General features: G+C 47.9%; 1 long non-coding RNA gene across 3 annotated transcripts in view; it reads left to right on the plus strand.

The window, feature by feature from the left end:
- Positions 1–10,708, plus strand: part of LOC121073390 — a 58,625-nt gene extending 47,917 nt beyond the window's left edge. The window contains exons 3-5 of one of the 3 annotated variants that reach the window (XR_005821678.1): positions 2,538–2,611; positions 2,694–3,097; positions 10,327–10,708. This is a non-coding gene — a long non-coding RNA (uncharacterized LOC121073390). The remainder of the gene's footprint in view (positions 1–2,537; positions 2,612–2,693; positions 3,098–10,326) is intronic. The other 2 variants (XR_005821675.1, XR_005821677.1) reach the window with 2 other exon arrangements.
- The last annotated feature ends 212 nt before the right edge of the window (positions 10,709–10,920 follow it).

The raw sequence follows: 10,920 nt of genomic DNA on the forward strand, positions 1-10,920 counted from the left end.
GGGCCAAAGTGTGTGAAATCACTGAATTCCCAGGGAGTTAAAAACTTTTCGTTTTGTTTCAATAAAGGCAACAGAAGCAAGGAAAGAGGATGGCTCTTCCGAGGTCACAGCCTCTGGGGTTGCTAGAAAACATGCAGGAGAAATGGTCCCACGCAGTTCCCCAGGGCTGCAGAGGGGCACCGAAGGACAGCTCACTTAATTTAATTTTTTTAAAACTCTGCAAAAACAAATTTCCATTTGGAAGCGATAGAGGAAGCAGAGCTGCATGTTGAAGTGCTCTGAGGAGGTGCGCTCTGGCTGGAAATTATCTGCTGTGGAATAAATGGTCCCACCAGGGACCACAGGTTTGTGGTGAGGTATCCAGGCTGTGTGATGCGGTCCTCTCTCCTTGCCTGGATCCTCTACAGACTTAATTCAGTTGCTGTCTCTGGCTGTAGTTTGTTATCACATGCTTTCTGCCGGGAGCAAGAGTAATAGCCTATGATTTACGGACACGGCTGGTGGCGCACACTCTAAGGGGACAAAGACCATTTTACCCTCGCTGTGCACCACGGGGACCATGAGAGTCATGGAGAGCTTGGTCGGGGCTCCACACAGGGAGAGAGTTTTACTTTGCACCTGAACTGGTGACTTGAGCCCCCTAGAGAAATACGAGTAATACAGCACATCCTCGGCAAATGCAGCGTTGTTCCTACAGGCGAAGGACGTTCTTTCTCAGAATTTATAAGTAAATCTGCTGAATAGTTTATAAAATGAAAGTAATTAAAATCTGGGTCCATTAACTGTGCTGTACCTATATTAAATTTTGTTTTCCCAATATCTACTAAAGATACCCGACTCTCAAAACTCCTCATAGGATTCAGACTCTTTGAGACAAGGCCCTGCAGCCTCCCAGCCCTGCCTGAGTGCTTTCCTCGAACTGCAGCACCTTCCAGAGCTGGTGAATATGAACTGCACAAGCTGCAGCCCTCCAAGCATGGTGTTTTATCGTGCAGCGGGTTTGGCTGGTGAAAATATGTACCAGCAGGAGCTGTGATGATCTTTGCCACACCGCTTCCCTTCATGTGCTGGTGTGCACCAGCACTGATTGCCCTGGCTGTGGAGGTGCATTCAGCACCAAATAAATTCTCAATTGCTGGATTTTGCCTCCTCTGTAAAAGCAGTGTACAGCATTCACTCTGTGGATATTACCAGGAAACTAGAAGTACCCAACAGATTTCTTAGGCCAGTGTGATGCTGTAAATGACACCACTTGAACCAACACTGGGACTGGGACCACGATCTACAGTGCTGAAGGCATGAGTCTGTCTCATCTGAGAGGAGAGATGAAGCTTAATGCTTAGAAATTGCCTCAGCTTCTTCTGGATTTAACCACTAGAGGGAATGACGGCCAAGTTTCTGTGTTTAGTGCGATGTCAGACTGCTGTGTGTACCTGGCATGACAGCCAGCTGCCAGCCCCGCATTGCAGCCAGGTGCCCTCAGCCTGCACTGGGCTGAACCCACCCAGACACACAGAGCTTGCGGAAGCACTCAGGCTCTCAGGTTCCCTTTGCGTGTGAGAAGGTGCTAGCAAATAAAATCCCACCCATGGCGCCAGGGCCTTTTCATTAGTGAAGGCCAGGAGTCTTCCAAGAAGATTTTCTCTCCTGGCTGTCGCTGGATTTCTCCCTCACTGTTTAAGAAAGCCTCAGTCCAGCCAGAGCAGTGAAACTCTGCCACGGTGCAGAGCGGGATGGAGGAGAGATGTGGAGCCGGGAGATGAGGGGAGATGGTGGGGGAACAGCTGGGTGGAAGCACATCTGTTTCACCAGGATCGTGCCCTAGTTTCAGTGATCCTGGATCTCGCAGTATTTACAGGAAGGCATATTCAGTGGAGAGATGTGTTGCATTTCCAGCAGAGGGAATGAACATCCACAATAACAGAAAGCAGCCCTAAATGTCATAACCACAGGAATAACTAAGTCTCAACACTGAGTGCATATCTAGATCCATGCTAACGGAGTAATGAAAGACAGCTTTTTACCGTATGCTTTCTATATATGATAAAGAGATCCATATGTTTTTGTGTCCCATAATTCCTTCCAAAGCAAACATCTTAAACACTGTAATATAGGTGCTATTTGAAACTCAAACTAGCCTAATAAGACAATTACAAGAATGCATAAGCCACATGCTAGGAAATAACAATTATGTATCAACATAAAACATGTACAAATACATACTTATTTATGTTACTCAAACATGCTGCCACAAATGGCTTTTCAATTTCCTGGGTCACAAACCAAACATTTTCTGCATAATATTGTGACCAAATCTATCAATAAACATAATAAAATTTAATTCCCCCCCCTCCCCCCTTCCAGCCTAAATCATTAGGCACAATTATGTTGTCCTTTTCCACCTGTTTCTATCAACTCCGTAAGTCACAGAACTCTTGGAAAATGCTCAGTAAATGGTTGTCTCTCTGGCAAAGTGGAATGTATTTTTTTGATATTTTAAAATGTAATATCTCACTGGCATTTTGCTTTCCTGGCAGGTAATGTCTCTGGAATGACATTTGCAGTGAATAAAAGGCTTTTAAGCTGATGTTAGAAGCGTGAAATGTCAGCTGTAAGTAGGAGTCCTTATTTGTTCCTGTTCTTTTGGGGGAAGGGGTTTGAAAAGAAACTTGATTGCTGCTTGATGGTAAAAGTTACCCTCGTGTTCCAGGGCTGCCGCTGGGCAGGGACACCAGGCAACTTCACAAGCTGCTTTCTGTCATCTCTGCCAGAGAGGACATTTCAGCAGGTTTGGAAGTGAACAAACAAGACTTCCATGACACCATAGCAAGGGATTTGTGACGTTGCTGAGAAGTGCAGTCATTGCCACTAGGCCCGACTGGCTGGGGTGGCCGCTGCAGGAGCATCAGGGCAGAGACAGCAGCAGGGGTATGCGGCTCCTCTCATGAAAGCCAGTCTGAAGATGCGCGTGCCCTGCCAGCCCTTCCCGATGAAGTGCAAAAGGGGAGAAAAGAGCATTTAAATGCAAGTCTGCCCTCTGGACATCCATGGCAAGGGAGCAAAACCACTGAAACAGAGGAGTTCTGGGTGAGATGCAGTGAGTTTGCTGCTTTTTTTGCTGCTTTGATACTTTGGGGTCAGTATTCTGTATTTCCTCCAGTGAAAGCCAGCTACTTTGCCGCATGACAGCAGCTTTACACATCCATTTGGTGAGAGGAGAATGCTGCCTTGGGAGGCCATAAAGGAGCATGTAGCCTTCCCAGGATTTGTTGCATGGGTTCGAGGTTGTGGGGCTGCTAATTTTATAGCTGAAGCTAGCTCCTGCTGCCAGCATCACCTTGCAAAACAATTGTGAGTGTGTTATTAGGGAGCGTTAGGAGCGGGAGCACATATGGATGTCAGTGGGGTTGGGGCCCACTTGCAGGGGGATGCACAGGGCTGCAGGTCTGGGGGCGGGATGAAGGAGTGAGCCACATGGGGGCATGGTGGGGGGAGGTAGCTGGAACAGGGGGTTTGGGGGGGAATTAAATGAACTGGGAGCTAGTTTCAGAGTGGTTGGATTGGTTTCCAGAATTGTGTTGAATATGATAAGCAGTTGGGAAGAAAAACAACAGGGTGGGATTTTAAAACACCAGACCCTTTCCCCTGGATAGCTGCAAACCAAAGGGTTTTGGCTTTTCATTTTGAAAGGACATTTTTCATTTAGAAACAGGCATGATAAAAAGCCGTGTTTACAAGAGTTAAAGATCATGAAAACTGAAGAACCCCCTGAATTTTAGTTGTAGCGAAAATTATATTTTTATGATAAGTTTTTCTTTTGGTTTCAGTCTACCCCTGCTGCTCCCCCCGTCCTTTTTCCCTGCCCCTGGCTTCCCAGTTGTCCACCAGCTGAGCCCCGCTCGGCTCCCTGCAGCCTCCAGCTGTGTTCGGCGCAGTTTGGCTCCAGGAGGAGCAGCCGTCACAAGCCAGCATGCCCTGCGTGCTCCACGCCTAACTTCAGCTATCTAAGAGTAAACATCTAGTGTGCTCTCGACTCCTTCAGCAGCCACTGAGGAGGGAGCAGCTTCTCCAGACTGTAGTGGGAGGCCTGCTGGGTATGCCCACGCGTGCCCGTGGGCTGTGCTCAGTGTTCAGGCCTCGCACAGGGGTAAAGCAGAGGGGAATTCAACATAAGCAGAGTCACTGGGCACACTGTAGTTACAAAAAAACAAATCTTTTTTCCTGAAGCAGACCACAGTGACTCTGAAGAGATTTACTTTCGTCCCATGCAAGAGGAAGCCGATGTAGAGACACATGAGCTCTCCAGCCTGTTAATAATAACAAACTAACAAACCCCCTCTCCTAAGTTTGCTGTTCCACATAGTTATGACCAAGTGCTGCCTTGTGCAGGAAACTGAGCAACACACAGGCTCCAGAAATGTTTCCATGAAGATTTTAATCTGCGTAATCTAAGGAGCTTTATTACAATAAGCCATTGAACCCAGCTCATCTGGTCCCGTCCTTGTGTTTAGAGCAACTCTTCCTTCGCATGTGCATGGGGTGCTGTGTCTGGCTGGCCAGACACCCTGTTTGCTGTGTCATGTCACAGCCTGTCTGCGGCAGGACCAGCGCTCCTGGGGTTCAGATGGGGACAACAAATGGGTCTCACTTTCCCCGCACAGGTGGGATTCACTGCCCCCCAGCCCAGGCACCGAGCTGGAGGTATGGCTCTTGCTGGAGTCGTGTGGGACAAAGCTCTACAGAGCATCCCAGCGTGGTGGGACAGGCAGGGTGGACAGGAATCCCTCCAGCATCTCCTGGTGACTTCTGGTCTGAATGAGGATCCTGGCTGGCAGCCCCACATCTGCATACCCTTGTGAGCAGGGCCAAAAATCTGGGTTCAGCCACGGGGAAGGCACAGGGGGAGGGATGGGGATGGGAGAAGTGCTGCTCTCCTCTGCTGCTTCAGCTCTGGGAGTACGTCATCACTTCCAAAAGTGCAAGCCAGAAAGTAAAAATGAAAGACGAAAGTTTTGAATGAAATAAAGCATTCCATTCAGATTTGGTCAAATTTGAAAGACTTTTTATATTTAAAAAAAGAAAAGCAAAGCACATTTTGTAACAGCCATTTCTCATTCAAACCAACAGCGTTTGACTTTTGCAAGAACAGATTTAATTTCCCTTGACAGCAGCAATTTGGAGATGAGTTTATGAAACATATTGACATTGTTGAATCTTCTATTTGTTTTGCTTTAAAAGAAAAGGTTTTAAACTTAGGATTTTTTTTTTTAGGTTTAAAAATTTTTAAAAATGGGTGAAAAAGCCCTTCTCTTTTCATGTCAAACAAGCAGGCTGTGTTTGCAGACCGCATGCCAGCCCAGACACTTGACAGTGTATAAGCCCCCTCAGTCAAGTGAGAAGACCTGACTGTGAGACCAATAAATTCACAAATCAAAACTATCCTTCCTGAGACTGAAAGAAGTTTATTGCTGGAGAACAAAGTCATACACTGGTTTTCTCTCATGCCACCATGATAAAGTCCTCGAGACAATGAGGTATTTATTCCAGGTTTCCTTGGTTTAAGAAAACTTTCAATGCACAGAGTGAAGCACTGTTTATATTAAGCTGAGGCAATAATGGGCTTAGATAAGGTATTTTCCCCACATAGGCATGATCCGTAGCTCTCAGGGCTGCAGAGAGTGGACAGGGCCTGAATCACCCAGCCCTGATATGAACAGCAACCTCCTGGCTGTGCAACCATGGGGCCAGTCCCCACGCGGCGTGCCACAGGCTGGGGTGACGCTCTGTGTCCCCATTGTCCCCGCGGGCTGGGGCTACACCTCGCTGGCTGGCGGCCTTTGTTCGGCACAGGAAGATGACCGCACGGCTGTCCTTGCTCTGCGGCTCCAGGGTTTAAAAAAAGCCTTCCCTCATGAGTCACAGCGCGTGCTCACCAGCCAACTGCACTCGGCTTCCAAGCTGTTTACTACATAGCCCCCAGCAATACCTCCACCCTGCTTTTTGTTCTTTTTAAGGAAAGCTGGGCAAAAATGGGACAATTCCAAAATCTGATTGTATAAAATAAATAGTTTTTTTTTTTCTTTTCTTTTCTTTTGCCCAGCATGTCCTGTTTCAAGGGTTGCATGTTATCCCCAAACTCCAATGCCACTCAGATGTGGCTAGAACGGTGCCAGGAGCAGCAAGAGCCTACTCTCCAGGCAAACCGCGGGGTGTAACAGAGCTGGTAGCATTTTGCGTGGAAGACAGGGCAGGACAAATGAGAGAGCAATGAAGTACAACATTTCAAACAAGCAGTATGTGTTTGGAGCTATGCAGGTTGAGCTCTTTGGAAAAGTCAGAAACTAGAGAAGTAAAAGACAAAACATTTGAGGGTGAAACAGAACATTTCTGCTGGGACTTTTTGCAACACATCATACTTCTTCAATTATAAAAATACAGTGACATGAGATTCCTACAGGGATTTCAAAAATGAAAAGTCATTTTGAACTGCATGTCCCAAGCGGCTTGTTCAGAAAGGAATTAATTGGAGTGTTTCTTTTTTCTCAATCCCTTTTGTAGCGTTCTTTCTTCTCTCTAAATGACCGTGACATCTGAATTAACACAAATTTGCAAAGCAGTTTGTGGTCTCCAAACCTACATTTTTCTTTAAAAAGAGAGTCAAACCTGCTTTTTTGTAAATCTGCACGCAAGCTCTGCCTTGCACGAGGCATGGCCAAAACCTCAGCTCAGCCCATCCTTGAAGTGTTCCTGGACTGACAGACAGGCTTGCGTGGCCAGCTTTGGCTGTGACTTGGCTGATGCTGAGGAAGGGGAGCGCTGAGGCTGCTCTCATTCTGAAGTGAATGCTAATATTGCCGAAATCAGGGCAAAACATCCTCTTGTCATGTGATGGGGTCCAGATCTCAGTCTCCTGTGGTGTTGGGAGCACGTCTGTTTCCAGGCTGGCTGATGGTTTTATTACAAGCTAGGATATCACCTGACCACTGTTAAATGTGCCTGGAGGCACAGAAGTCGGGGACTGAGTTTCTGGGTGGTGGAGTCCTCACTCAGCTCTGGCTCTCCAGCTCCTCAGGTGGATGCTCCAGACAAAGCAGGGAGAGGAGATGTCATTATATTATATAATTACTACAATTATTCTCCAGTGACAGTCATCTTTGGCCTTCCATGAGGCAAATGAGAGGGAAGAGAGATTCATTATGATTTTCCATACATACTTCATCAGAAAAAGCTACCATGCTGCACCCCAGCTGGTTCCTTTTTCTGAAGTCACCCACAGCCACGCTGGTGGCCCAGGGACCTTGCTGGTGGCCTTCTCCTCCCTTTGTTCCCAGCGGGGCAGTGCCTGACGTGCAACCCCACGGCTGCCTCCCTGACGAAGGGGCATGGAGATGTTTGGCCCCAGCTCCCGGGAGGCTCCTCAGTGCCCGACCACAGGCAGAGAGATGACCTTCTCAACTGGAAAAGAGAGGGGAAACTTTCCATCCCATTTTGGTTATTTATTCACTTTTGACTGAAAGCCAGAATTTTCCAATGAAAGTAAACAGTGTTCATGAAAAGTTTCTAATAATTGCAAGCTGTGTTTTCAGTAAAACCCCAGTATTGACAGTTTTCTGTCTGTCCTACTCTAGGCTTTTCAAAGGAGGAGAACTAGAAAGCCCATATGCTGCCTTCTGGTAGGAATTTTTCTCCATTTAAGTCAAATCTGTGAAAAATGGAGCAACTGTTGAGTTTCTTTGATTATCTCTATTTCCCACCCCTCTGTGAAATAGCACTGGACCCAAGGTGAATCCAACGCTGCATGGTTGTGGGCCAAGCAGACCGGCTTGCTATCTCTGTCCCAAAAGACTCAGCCTGCCGTTAATCTGCTGATGAACCATGATAAACTGTGGGCTTCGTCCTGGCCGGGAAGGGGGAGTAAGTCTTGGCTGAGCTCTGGCACCCCGTGTTGGCCCCACAATGTGTGGGGAGCACAGCATTACTGGAAATCTCACCCTTTCCGCTCCAGAAGTCAACTGTTTTTAGCAGCGGCTGTGCAGATGAGAAGAATATTTGCCCAATTCAAGGACAGCCTATTTTTGCTTGCTTGCCCCATGACAACCATCTAAATCAGCGTGGGACACGCCAGACGTGCCGATGTCAGCGTCGCCAGTTCCCGAGGCTTGTCTCAGGCTCCCTGCCCAAATCCTGGGGCTTGGGCTCGCCCTCTGCAAGGCTGGACAATGCTCGGCCTTGATGGCCCTCACGGTGCCAGACCTGGAGCCTCTGCTCACTTCCCGCTGGGAGCTCTCCCAGCAAAACCCCAGCTCGCTCGGGAGTGGAGCGCCGTGTGCCGAGTTACCTTTGTCTGCAGCCGAGACCGGGGTTCCTGCGTTTGTGCTGACCTTGTTCCTGTCTCCTGCCTGTCCCTCAGCTGCCTGTCTCTGCCGGTTTCCTTCTCTTCCGGAGGGCTGGGCACCAGAGCGCACACACCACAGCCCCTGCTGCCCTCCCAGGCTGGAGACATGCCATGGGCCCGTGTGGTGCCACCGCCACCTGCTCCTGTCCCCAGGGCTCCTGCTGGCATTGACACAGAGGACACGGGTGGATGGGGCTAACCCAGATGGGCAAAGGCCCCACTCTACACCTGCGCTCCCACAATGTGCTCTCCCAGTGGATCAAGCCACCTCACACCCCGCTTCAGGCCATGAGGCAGCAGAGGTGGCCTCCCTCCAGGCAGAGTGACACATTTGCTGCCCCTTTCCCTTGCTCAGTGGGGTTTAGAGCAAGAACGGTTGTTTTGCTCAACTCCCAGCCCTCATGGGCACAGGACAAGATGGGTGAGGGCCGGCAGCCACAGAGATTTGTGTGCTGGGGGGCTGCCGTGTGCCTCAGCAGGTGGCTTTCCTGCCACACATGCTGGCCTCGCAGCACTGGCTTTGCCTGTCATGGACTTCAGATGAGCTGCTTCCAGCAGTGTCTGTGACCACTGCAGGTCGTGCTTCCATCTGGGCTTATTCCCTTCTCTGCTTCCTCTTTACCACACCCAACATCCCCCCCCTCCCCCCACCCATATCTCTCCCTTTTAAATCTATGGAGAGAGGGGCTCGAAACCTCTGGAAAGCAGCTGCTCAGGGCTCCCTGCTTCTGGCGGGTCTGAGCCTTGCGATGAAGCCTGGTTATTGGTCACATCCTGCCCAGCAGCCTCCCTTTTGGTCCTGGCTCTGAGACATGGGCCAGGTGCCAGCCAGGCTGACAGCGATGCTTGGCCAGTGCTCGTGCCGCCTGGCTGCAGGTTTTTGTGGCTGTCGAGCATGCTGCACTCCAGTGGTGGCTTTATGGATTTGGCACGTGAATTAACGTCAGTATAGTCCTCACCCCACAACGGGTTTTGTTCTGCTTTTTTCTTCCAGTGGCTGCTGTGGTACATGCAAATTGCAGATGCATAGAGGGATATGCATTGGGTAGCTGGGGAGAAAAGGGGATTTTATAGTCAAGGATTCTCACCAAGCAATGAATAGCACTTGAAGATTGCATAGTAGTTGTGGAAAGTCAATTTTCAGTTCAAAGTTGTTTTTTTGTTTTGCTTTGTTTTATAAGGAAAATATAGATATCTCTATATTGAGAGATATCTCAGTGATTTATTTGTGCAGTCAAAAATGCTTTGATTTTGGAAAGCAAATGCCAAATACAAGGTGGAATTCACGGCAATCCCACAATTACCAGCCATCCCCCAGATGAAGTATGCCTGTGTGAAACATTCATTAACTTTTCTGTAATCATGATCTGATTGGAAGCGGGTCAGGCAAACAAGAAGGACTAATTTTGGGCAAAGAAATAATTTTCTGTGAGTAATTAGGATATGTACTCATGGGTAAAGCATTTTGCTGCTGTACAAACATATTCATAACTGCTATTAATGGAATAAGGAAATATTTTGACAGGCAGCTGTCAAGATGAGCTTTTTCAAGCCACAGAATTTTCTGTAGAGGAATATGAATATGTCAGGACCATCCATACATCCATTCACAAAAGATAGCTGGAGTTTTAGCCAGCTGAGATGATGTCCATGGGGCTGTAGTCTCTCCCACATACCTTTGTGATATCAGCAGGACCCCAATGCTCAAAGGCTGCTCCGCCTGTCCCCCAGGAGCTCAGGGGAGGGACAATGGGAGTGGGAAGCTGGGGGGCTTTGGTAATGCTCCTTTCTCTTCCTGGTTTCTTGAGCTACTGAGCTACTTTTTAATTTTTATTTTTTATTTTGTTTTGTTTTATTATTTTATTTTATTTTATTTTATTTTATTATATTTTATTTTATTTTTTAGTGTAAACTCATTTTTTCCTCCACAGGGAGAATATTTCTTCTGAACGCCCTGACTCTAGCACAGAGAGATGACTCCTGGAGAAGTGCTGCTGAAAAAGAAAAAGGGAGAAAATGAGATGTCTGCACAACTGTATCTTACCAAAAGCAAAGCCCTCGCATGCTGTACTCCTGCTAGCATGGGTGCTGTAATACTCATTTTACCAGGCTAGGGCTGTGTTTGCCTTCTCACGCAGCCACTCTCCTCACTGCGGTGCCCGGTCCCACTGTGGTCCCACTAGAGTGGTGGCACTGGCACTGGTGATGGGCTCGCTGCTCCTCCTGGCCACACTGAGTGGAGACTGGGTTCTCGTATCCCTATGAGACAACAAGGAGCTCACAAGGGAAAGCGTTTTGTGCAGAACACGTCTCTGAAAGCTTTTTTTTTTTTTTTTTGGAGTGGGGGGGGACGGGGACGGGACACTTGAATTGCACAGAATGAAAAGATGTCCAGCTACATAATGCCTTGTTTGCATTTTCAAAAACTGGTGTATGACTTTGAAACTGCCTTTTGTAAGCAGAGTTCCGAAAAAAACACGGTTTCAAATGAAGGTTTCTTTACAATTTGTATGGAAAAATATTTC

The sequence above is a fragment of the Cygnus olor genome, chromosome 7, assembly GCF_009769625.2.
Source record: "Cygnus olor isolate bCygOlo1 chromosome 7, bCygOlo1.pri.v2, whole genome shotgun sequence".
Lineage (NCBI taxonomy): Eukaryota > Metazoa > Chordata > Aves > Anseriformes > Anatidae > Cygnus > Cygnus olor.